Raw genomic sequence first — 12,092 nt, forward strand, 5'->3', positions numbered from 1 at the left:
CTCAAGTTATAAAGTAATTTTACTGAAAATTTCAAAACACTTCATCGGCACAAGCTAAAACTGCATTTTGCTTACAGCCAAAGGAAGCAACATTTTTGCCATCAAAACCTATTATTTCTTTCCTAAAACTAGGAAAGAAATCCAAATATATATTCTCCCCTTTGAATATGAAACTTTTCCCTTAGGTATATGTCTAATATTTGTGTCTGATCTTCCCAAGCAGAGCATTCCAATTTCAGTACCCAAACCAAGTGGAGAGAGATAGATTATGTAATTTCTTATCTCTGTGGTATAAACAATGCACACACAAGCCCAAGCATAAAATAATGAGATGAAAATATTATGTGTATGACTCATTTAGTGAACAGAAAATTCATCTTCGAGTACCATATATGTTTTCATGGAAATAAAATTGAAAAAGAAGACTAGATATTTCACAGTGCTGCTAATATTGAAATGCTGCATTGATAAAGCTAGAAAGAGAAATGTCATTGTTTCCAATATATCAAATTTGCCAGCTATTTGTTATGTGCTTTTGCACCATAAGTGGAATGACTTGGCAAAATACATTTTCTCAGAATAATATATTTAGATTTAGATAGGTTTACACTGTAAATTCTGAAGATTCTTCTAGGCGCAGATAGCATCTCTAAGAACAATGTTTGTTGGGTTTTTTTTTTTGTCTGTGTTATTTATTTTTTAACTATTTCCTTTTTCTGATTAGCTTATAGCTCTGTAGTTCCAGCTGTTTCATTCGGTAACTCTAAAACCCTATCGCTGGGGAGTTCTGTGTAATTGCCCATAATATGTACCACATTATCCATTTCAGGAACTGTGCTGAAAGACAGCAGCAATAAGGGGGTTTCTAAAGGCAGTCTGGTTTACACTAATGGACCTAACAGGAAGGAAATGCAATTTGAAAGAAGCTGATGCATATGTTCTATTGCTGAATATAATGTTTGATTTAATTATTAACTGTCAGTGATGGAAAGGCAGATCCTGTTCAGCCCTACTTAGAGTGCAGTGCTTTGCATTCAAAGAAAATAAATGAAAAAAGTTTTTGACTTTCAATCTGTGACTTAAAAGAATATATCTTTTCAACAAATAATTTTTAAATATTTTTACTTTAGGTGTAAATTAGGCAGTGAAATTTTCAAACTGATTCTTGTTCTTTATGCTTTTATTTACTTCTTTCTAAATTTATTTTCATTTATTTCTGAGGGTATTAATGGTTTACAGTAAACGGTTGTTGGTGCACATGTAAAATGTCTCAGTTTTCTGAAAAGAATATGCTCACTGGTGTTTTTGGATTAATATCATGCTTGGAAACTTCCTCCTATATGTAGTTTTGAATTAAGACAGTCTTGTATGGAGTAACTGTTTAAATCCTCTTTCAATTGAGGGTTCTGTCATGTGTTGACTGGCAGAAGAAATTTTAGTAAAGAGCTGAAATGTACAGCCTCTCTTTGTCTTCCTCTTTTCTGCACTATGAGTGATTTGGCACTCAGCTTTAGTCCATTTCTTTTAATTGGCATTCTGTGACTTTCACGAAAGCTACCCCTTTCTTAAAATGCCATAATTGTGTGTGTGAAAGGCTGAGAGCAAGACATAAAGAATAGATTCGTTAGAGAACTAACATATTCATGCTTCTTCCTGGTTACTTTACTTCTACATTGGTACAAAATGACCTAATGTATATAAAGAGAGAGACATAACCCAGAGAATTTTCAAGGGAACTTAAATACTCCACTGGAGGCCCAGCAAGATAGCTCAGCTGAGAAGGTGCCTGCCTTATCATGCACACAACACAGTCCCCAACTCACTGGGGAGAACTTTGTGCTGTGCTATCTCTCTCTCTCTCTCTCTCTTTCTCTCTCTCTCTTATATAAAAATGTCTTCCTGGAGCGGCAAAGCCCTTTGGTGATAACAAAAACAATGCTTTACTGTGTCTGTCAATTAGAAAAGAGTGGCTTAGTACTATGTGTAAACATAATAATGAAGCTATGTAATTTTAGCTGTGAATTTTATATCTATCTGGTGAGATTATTTTATCTGACACTAGCCTAGGCATAACTATGGCAGAAATTAAACAATACTGATGATATTTGGAGTTCATCCAAAATGCTCTCTATTGTTTATATAACTGGCTCCAGCATCATTATATGATCCATAATTTCTCATTTTTATTACACATATGTTCTTGCATATAAAAGCATACAACTTCAACTTAGTGGGAGGTATTTTTCTTTATTATTTCAAAAGGAATTGTTTTTTTTTGTATCATGAGAATAATAGAAAACAATGAAGCTTCCTGGAAATACAATACCACAGTTCAAACATCTACTTAATTAAGACAGATTAATATATATGTATGTATGTACACATACATATGTACACATGCATATGGTTAATCTATATTTTTGTTCTATCTTATAACCTAATGTCTCTTGTGAATGTTTCTAGTCTTACTATGGGCTGAGAAATTGACTATTTCAGTTGTGAATGACTGGAATGTGGCTCTTCTGGAATTATTGCTAAACTGATAGAGTTTAATTCTAATGTTCTCGGCCCTACAGAATTTAGAATTATTTTATTTAATTTATCCATGCTAATACCTATGAAAGCAGTGACTGGTGGACTTGAAAAGCTTCAAAGCTCAGTTCCTAGAAGCATTATCAATTGCAAATACTGGTTATGCTACTCAACTCTAACACTTAAGACACAAGACAGCCATGCCTCCATATTTTCCCCAAATGTAACATTTACATAGGTTTGATAATTTATCAAAGATGATTTAAATATGATTTAAAATTTTTCGGTAATTGCTGTTTGTTGCATTTTGAATAATTTATCATTTGTTGTCATTTAAAATAATTACACATGTAAGCTTTTTTCACTTTGCTCTTAGAGACTGTTATTTCATATTTGTGGTTATAGGCTTAAATTTAATTTGCAAATGATAAATATTTTAAGTATGCTTAAGTATTCAAAGTAAAGTGTAAAACTGGGGAGGTAGCTCAGCATGTTTAAGAGCCGACTTCCGTTCCTGAGATCCCAGAGGCCACAGATTAATTTTCCACACCACCTTACACTGGAGCTGAGCATTGCTCTGACCCACTCCCTCCTCTCTCTCTCTCTCTCTCTCTCTCTCTCTCTCTCTCACTCTCTCTCAAAGTAAATAAATACCTTTTAAAAAGAAAAATGGAAAGTGTACATTTGGTGCATGAATATGTACACACCACACACACATACAGTAATCTCTACAGAAAGTACAATGCTTTCAAACTACTTACAAATGCAGGTTAAAAAAAAAAAGAAAAGAAAAAAGGTCATGAAAATCTACAAAATGGGATTAAAGTTATTTCCATGCATACAGCTACATGTGTGGACTAGTGGAAAATATTCTCCCCAACACTAAAAGCTTTGTTTATAAATACAACCTAAATATTTTATTGTGCAGGTGTGCCTTCATTTCTAATGTAATTCTTTCAGGCAGTAAAACAGGTGTCCTGGCTGCATGCTAATCAGAGGAAAGAAGGTTGAAATATGCATCTCCACACTGACATCTGGGCAGTGATTGTCCAAATACATTCTCAAGTGCTGAGTCGTAAGAAAATGGTCCTCTTTAGCTTTATTGGCACTGAGTGGTGTATTTTAGATGAGGAAAAACTTTTATTTTTCAGTCATTATAGACTGCTACTACATATGCAGCAAATGAGGCAGCCAGAATGCAGACATAGACTTTCAATCTGATTTTGAGACAACTTGGTACAGGTGTCTAGGTATACTGGAAGAGTAAAGTATTGCCTGACGACTGTATTGAATCTCTCAGAAGGTGAAGGTCAGAGGATATTGAGAGGAAAGCAGGGAGATGGGTGATGCTTATGCAGAAGATTTCTATTTGGGGTCCTCATTTAGTTCTATTCACTGTTCAAATCTTTAATTCCTCCTTTTTTCTCTTCAGAGACAACTCTGCTGTGTTCCTTCTTAAAATGAGGACTGAATTTTTAGTTGATGGAGATTTTTAGAATATAAAATATAGTGACTTGGATTAATTAGAATATTTCACTGAAACCTTACTGTCCTCAGTTATACTCTTGACAAAGAGAAATGCAAATTATTACAGGATTCATAAGTGCAAGTCACATACTACAGATGTATTTCTATATATGTGCTAGACAACTAAGGAGCATAGTAAAGAATGTAACAGCTCTTTAAAATAAAAAACAATAGAGGATACACTAGTCTATTAAGTATACTCTTAATACCAAAAATGTGTTCAGTTATGAATTTTTATTGAGTCCATCTTCCCTGTCATATATAAAGATCCTAATTTTTCTCCACATATTTATGTATTCGTATATATGTAGATATATACATTTCTACATATTTAATATAAAAATAAATTATCCTTGATTACTATATTCTGGGTGGGCATATTCTGTATGCTTAACTTTCAAACTAAAAATTTTTAAGATAGGGCTGGTGAAATAGCTCACATGAATAGTGTGCTGCTTTGCCATGCACACAACCCCACACTACATAAAAGGACACTTTGGTGCTATGGTCTTTTATGCTCTTGACTTCTCTGTCTCTGTGAAAAAAATAATTTCTTTCCAAGAGAAAGAAATAACTACACATAGGGGCCGGGTGGTGGCACACCTGGATGAGTGCACATGTTACAAGAGTCCCCACCTGCAGGGGGAAAGCTTCGTAGGTAGTGAAGTAGTGCTGCAGGTGTCTCTCTGTCTCTCTCCCTCTCTATCACCCCCTTCCCTCTCAGTTTCTGGCTGTGTCTATCCAATAAACGAAGATAATTTTTAAAAAATTTTAAAAAAGAAATAACTACACATTTAGCCAATAAAAATAAACAAGTCTTCACTTTATATTAATAATGACTAGTATTCATTAACAAAAGAAAAAGCTCTGTGGGAAACAGCCATGGCTGTGGCATTTTGTCTAGCAGCAGAGACCAAAATTGTTCATTGTTTCCTCAAATTAAACTCCAACTGGGTTTAAGCTAGATTCATATCCTACCATTTCAGTTGCTTAGTAAAAGGTTCAGTTGACAGTAAAATCTATATTTTGGAATGTGTTATAATTATCCAAATCATCACTGATTTTTTTATTCTATGAACTGTGTCGTTTTCTAGCTAAAATTAATATTTTTCCTGTGATAAGCTCCCAGTTTTTTTTTTAATTCTACAAGGATATGAAATCTTAAAGAAATATCTCCCAGGATTCTGTAGTTTTTTCAAGTCCAGAACAAAGGAAGATAGCATAGTGATTATGCAGAAAGGTCTTCTGGCCTGTGGCATGAAAGGTTGTATATTAAAACCCCAGTACTGCCAGAAGCCTGAATTGGGAAGAGCTCTGGTAAGACAAATAAATACATAACAAAACAATATCATCAGTAGTAATACATTTTATATATTCTAATGATATCAGTTTTGACATAAGGTACATGGAAGCTTATCACTAATTCTCCCCAGACACTTGGATGGTGTTCTTGGACCAGTATCTTTTGACATCTTTTCCTACACCAAGGTCTAGTTTACATGACACAAATTCTGTAATTTCTCTCATAACAACTCTAATTGGAAATCCTTACTTGAAAACTTATGATACTTAATACATACTCTGTGTGTGTGTGTGTGTGTGTGTGTGTGTGTGTGTGTATGTGATAGAGAAAGAGAATAGAAATCATTGTTTAAGTGAGTTTATAACATTCAAGAGGGATTTTAGATGTAAGAAAAATACTGAAATTTAGGAGATTAAAAATACAATTAAGTTTACTCAGTTAAATTCAAGTACTTTTAAATGAAGATGAGTAAAAATAAAAAGTTTTATTTTACTAATTTCATCCTGAAAATATAGCATGATTTTATTATTTATTTAAAATTTTAGAGGTTTAAATAAATGGGATTTATGTGGGAGACATAGATTCTCCATACAGAACATCTTAATGACCTTCTATTTTGACTGCATTTTCCAGATTGCTTTGCAGCTCACCAAATATCATGGGTATGCCCTGTATAATTATCATTAAGTAGATTTATAGCAACGAAATGCTTTCCTGTGTCATTATCCTGTGTAGGAAGTCAACTATATGAACTGGCAACAATAGCATTGGCATATACTAAGAGAAGATATTATTTGCAGGTAGACTAATACTGACTCGCATTATTTTTCTGGAAATATAAAGAAAAAGACATGAGTTATGTGGATTTAACTAGCAAGGGTTTGCTAAAATACTTTTTTTTAACTCTTGTGTGAGGAGTTGAAGTGACTGTGGTAACGTAGCGTTGAGCCCATTTTTGATTTGTTATAAGGTTCATGAAACACATTTTGTAAATGAACAGTTTCTATGAAAGAAAGCATTACAATAATACATATTTCCCAACTTATTTTAGTCATGCTTATTCATACAAATCAATTTGTATAGAAATTAAAGTCAAATAATCATGTTCTTCAAAATACCTAGTTAATTTTTTTGAAAAGACTCAACTCCCCCAACCTGCTTTACCTCATCTCATTTGTTTAAACTTAAACAATCTAAATTTTAAAAACAAAAATGAAGTGTGAGGAAAAAAATACCAATAAACATCCCATAATTCCTGTGAGTCCACATGGTATAAGAAAATTCATGTTTTTAGATCTTCAAAGAACAGAAAATTATTAAATTAAGGGAAAAAATCTGAATAGGTCTGAATACCTCTTGCTGTGAGCAGTTCTTATCGAGCAAGTGACCTTTATGAGATTATTGTTTATGATCACTCTGCGGGTGCCAAGAGTAGCAGGAAAGAATATTCCAATTTATTTCAAAGGTTACGTATCACAACTGAATATGCAGTACAGCTACATTATCCTATGGTATAAGTTTACATAAGAAGCTGGAGTTGTGTCATATTATTGTTTGCCTTCATATCAATATGTTTTGATTTCTCTTTTGTGAACCATATCCCTCTCCTAAAAATGGAATGTAGAGCAATGATACAATTAAAGAGGAAAGATGATTTTCTTCTTGTTTTCTCATCCAGAAACTTATTTCAAATAAAGAAGACATACAGAATTATTTATCTTATATATTCCGTCTAAAAGTGGTGAAATTCAACTTCAGTTTTACTTCTTGAAACCAAGTAATCACTATTACCTAGAAAAGTGCTTATAGTATGTGAAATAACAATACAAACAGTCACATGGAGTTCAACAAGAGAGAATTCTGCTTCTAGGAGGGAGAGGAAATTAACTTACAAGGACACTTATTTTTCCCCCTGTCCATAAAAGGCTTTTGGGATGAGGCAACTGTGCGGTTTACTTTCTCCAATTTTCTTGTACGTGCAACTTAATGCTTTCGTTCAATAAGTCTGCTCATTCTCAACTTCTTCACTGTGCACAGAGTGAAACATAAGCCAGAAGAAGCTCCTCTCCTTTCCTTCTCTGGTGTCAAGCTCAATTGTCAGAGAAACTAGCACTGGGCTTCCCACAACTAACCTCACTTATTTCTTTAAATTTGTAACTTGGAAAAAAACATCTCACTACTTCACAGGGTGAAGAATCAAATCCTTAATTAAAGCACACAGCTGTGTGCTTTATGTACTTAATGTCTACAAACTTCATGCATACTTTGATATCAGAGTTCAGTACTTAGACAATTGCTTTATCTTAGGGGCAAGAAAAATAAATACAGGAAACATTTGTCTTTTTTTTTTTAATCTCCTGTCTCCTGAATCCTCCCAGAAATTTCAGACATGGTAGAGAACAGCTTGGCACAGGACTCCCTGGGAAGGGCTGCCACATAAGAACCCTAAAAGAGAAAATCACACACACATTTACACGAATATGCACATGTGCATCGGGGGAATAAAAGGAATGAAAAATACTGGGAATTTAAAATCTGGAGTTTCTATGATTATACTACAAATACATTTCAAAACTAGTAGCACAGAAGAGTCCACACACCAACTTCTGGCATCAGAGCCCTTTATATAAGAGAATCTGTATAGCTCCCGCAGCTTTTTAAACACCCTCTGATCTATCCCAGCTCTACTGCCTGCTTTCACGTGTACTTCCATGGGTTCCTGTGGTAAGTGACAATGCAGCTTCCTGAGACTTCAAAGCCAAAGTTTTTGCTTTGTCTGGTGAAAGGAAACTTAAAGAAAGACAACAATGAAGCAGAAATTGTGCTGGAAACTGGATCTTGAGGTAAACAAAGCTTAAAGACTTCATGCAGAAATTCAAAGTTGTACCAGCACAAGAGAAAGGAAACAGGCAAACATCTTGGCTCCTCCTTCTTGCAATTCACAAGTTTCACAGGTCTGTCAACTTGCAGAAAGATGCTGACCTTGTAAGAGATACCTATTTAGAATGTATTTTCTTTCATTACCATACCAGAAAGACACAATGAATGATTCTACTCTTCCCAGACAACAATTAACATACTGTATCATTCATTATAGAAACCATCATTGTTTGTTTTCTTCACTCACTCATCTACTCTAAATAATTGTGTCTCATCTTGCCAGGTACAATGCTAACAGTTTGATACACTTTATCCCATTTAAAATGTTTTATTCCCATTACTAGTTTAAGGAACTGAGACTCAAAGAAATTAGCTTCCTTGTCCCAAATCACAATTTATTATGAACCCAGAACTTTGGACTTTTTTTAAGATTCCAACCTTACTGGAAATGACCCAAGTGAAAATAAATGTGGTGACAGACTTGCTGTGGAAACTAATGATGGGAGAGAGAAGTGATGAGTGTCTAAATAGGTTCACCACAGAGCAAAATGCATTGTTTCAGAGCACAGGCAGGTCTAGTCAGATTGTGCATTAGAAGGCTATTCCAGAACAGGTATGAAACTGACGAAAAGCATTAGAGACAAAGGCAACTTAAAACATTGAAATATTTCAGATTGGAAGTTAAGTGACCCCCAACCTCATATGAGGACCATGGAAAATAAAGAGTTATGTACCAGAGATTTGCTACAAGGATGTCATTCTCCTCCGAAAATAATCCTGTCTGCACCTAACATTACAGATTAGTGACTGTAAAAGCTGAAGGGCAGGAAATGCAGCTGCTGAATTAAAGAGACTCCTTGACTAATTTCTGCCTCAAGAAAATGGGACCAATGTGACCATTATTGTCACTAATAATAACAATAATAATAGAAGTTGAAGGAAAAAAAAGAAAGAAAACACAAAGTAAAACATGGACTGGAGGGGCTGGGAGGTGGTGCACCTATTACAATGCTTAAGGTCCCAGGTTCAAGCCCCTGATCCCCACCTATAGGGGGAAAGCTTAGCGAGTGGTGAAGCAGTGTTGCAGGTGTCTCTCTGTCTCTCTCCCTCTTTATCATTCCCTTCCCTCTCAATTTTTGGCTGTCTCTATCCAATAAATAAAGATTAAAAAAAAAAAAAAACATGGGCTGGAGTTGGTGTATTTCACCAAAGTGAAAGACTCTGGGGGGGTGGAGGGAGGGTTCAAGTCCTGGAACATTATGGCAGAGGATAATTTCTGGAACCATCCGTTCCACCCCAGTTCCATGGCTGCCAGTTCTTAGCAACATCACCCCGCCAGATATTCGTTGGGATGCGGCATCATCTAAGTTCATTTCCCACGTCTACGCTCGACCGGACCTGCCAATATACGCGGATATCTTCGCCCACCCTGTCCATCGCTTGACGTCTCATCACCCAATCTGGTCCCCTACGCCTACACTGAACTTCTCTGTTCCAGACTCTTGGAAACAGAGTGGGCAGTCAGCTGAGGTAAAGAACAAACACCTCATCACAGACCCCTGCAAGCGTCAACCCGGCTTTGACCTAGCATGTTATGATTGGGCCCTCCTCAATCGCTATTGAACAGGCCATGGCCGGTGCGCCGCTATGTTCCATTGCTGGGGAGCCAGAGACGACCCGAACTGCCCCTGCGGCTACAGACAGACTATGACCCACATAGTCAACGACTGCCACCTCTCCAGATTCAGAGGTCTCGAAACTACATCAGGCTCAACCTGACGCTGTTGACTGGCTACGGAAGAAGGGCAAAGGCTAGAAGAAGAATGGCAGAGGAGGACCTAGTTAGGGTTGTATTATTATATGGAAAACGCTATGCATGTACAAACTATTGTGTTTACTGTTGACTGTAAAACATTAATGCCCAATAAAGAAATTTAAAAAACAATGAAAGCAAGAGGGAAGGAAGGAAAGAAGGAAGGAAGGAAGGAAGGAAGGAAGGAAGGAAGGAAGGAAGGAAGGAAGGAAGGGAGAGAAGGAAGGAAACACAACCCAAAAAGTGGACTGGGTTTGGTATATTACACCAAAGTAAAAGACTCTGGGGTAGTGGTGGAGGGTTCAGGTCCTGGACCAGGATGGCAGAGGAGGACCTAGAGGGGGTTGAATTATTATGTGGAAAACTGAGAAATATTTCACATGTACAAACTACTGTATTGTACTGTTGACTGTAAACCATTAATACCTCCAATACAGAAAAAAAAAAAAAAAAAGGAAAGGTAAAGAAAGAAAAGAAAAGAAAAAAACAGAAAAGGAAAGAAAAGAAAAGGGGACCAATGATTTCTTCCTCCCCACACAGCACATTTGGAGGAACTGCTCCTATATTTGCAGTTTGTTTGTGTTTCTAGTCAACTCTTGGTTTAAATACATTTCAGTACCAGCTTCCCAACAATGCTCAGCCATCTCCTGCTATTTTTTTTCCGCTCTTCCCACTTACTCACCTCATCTCACTAGTCCCCAGATGCCTAGACATCTCCTTTCACTGCTCTCCTTTCTGCAGCTTCTTTCAGCACATTCAGTTGCCAGAAAGCAGGAGCATCTATCCTTGGCTGGCTCTAATAGCACCACCTCAGTTCAAGCAAAGAAATAAATTAGAACTGACACTATCCACCTAACATTTTAGGTATTTGTTTCTGGACTCTCTCAAAGCGTTTACTGGGTAAGATCGAATAATATATATATTGCATGTATGTTTTTGTTTCTCTTCTCCTCATTTTTTTTTTTTCTTTTCTTCGTCTCAGTGTTTCTTAAAAGGATCTTTTAGTGATTAGCAGCAGCCAGCAATCTTCTGATCATCTGTGCTGAAGGAGGGGCAAGGCAAGTATTTGCAGTCCCATTCTACAGAAAAGAATCATAAAGCAGAAAAAGACTAAGTATCTTGCCAAGAGTTGCAATGTAAATTACTTCTGGGGGAGAGACCACTATAAGCATTTCTGTGGCCCTCAAAATGTGTCCTTTCTCTTCATGTGACCCCAAAGGAAGACTTAATTTTAAACTGAGATTTTTCCCTTTCACTTTTTTTAGTTCTCTGTTCTTGAAAACAGTAATTTTCAAACCCTTGCTCAAGGAAGCTCAAGAGTTCACAATGGTGCTTTAAGATTTTGAGAAAGTAATAAAATATTTTCTGCTGAACATGAAGTTTTAAATTGTCAAGGATCTCTGGCTTTTATCTTTTTTATATATTGAATTTCTGTGTAAGAATTCGTTTTCTAATGTTTGAATCTGCTCACTACTATGAATGAGGTCCTGAGTTTGAGCCCTGCCTTCACACATGGTGGAGCAGTATTGCAGTTCCTTTTCTTTCTCAGTCTTATTCTCTACCCTTTCACTCCCTAAAAGAAAAAGAAAAAGAAAAAACAGAGACTTATCAGTGGTTTTGTTCAAGCTAGAGGTTCTGGTTTCATCCTCTATCTCTGCATTTAAAAAAGCAGAGAAAACAGCCTAATCATATTGACAAAATTTACATTTGCAAAAAAGAAAAAACAATAGGACATTCTTCAGTATGTCACTACTTTTCCTACTAAATAATTCAGCTCACCTACCTATCACACACCTACTCAGTACAGGAAACCTTATTTTTAGTCTTCGCTGTTCTCCACTATATTGACTCATGGTTCTTCTCCATTCTGCTCAGTGGCCTTTATCTATGGAGTCCCTTCTCGTTTGCCTTCTGATTGGGTTTAGCTAATAAGCACTATCAGAAAATCATAAATAAAATCGAGATTTTTCTCTCTCTTTTTCCTAGCTGTACCCCTTGAACTAAAGATCACAGCTCCTACAAAATAGTTTGCTTTTT

This window comes from Erinaceus europaeus, chromosome 11 (assembly GCF_950295315.1).
Source record: "Erinaceus europaeus chromosome 11, mEriEur2.1, whole genome shotgun sequence".
Classification (NCBI taxonomy): Eukaryota; Metazoa; Chordata; class Mammalia; order Eulipotyphla; family Erinaceidae; genus Erinaceus; species Erinaceus europaeus.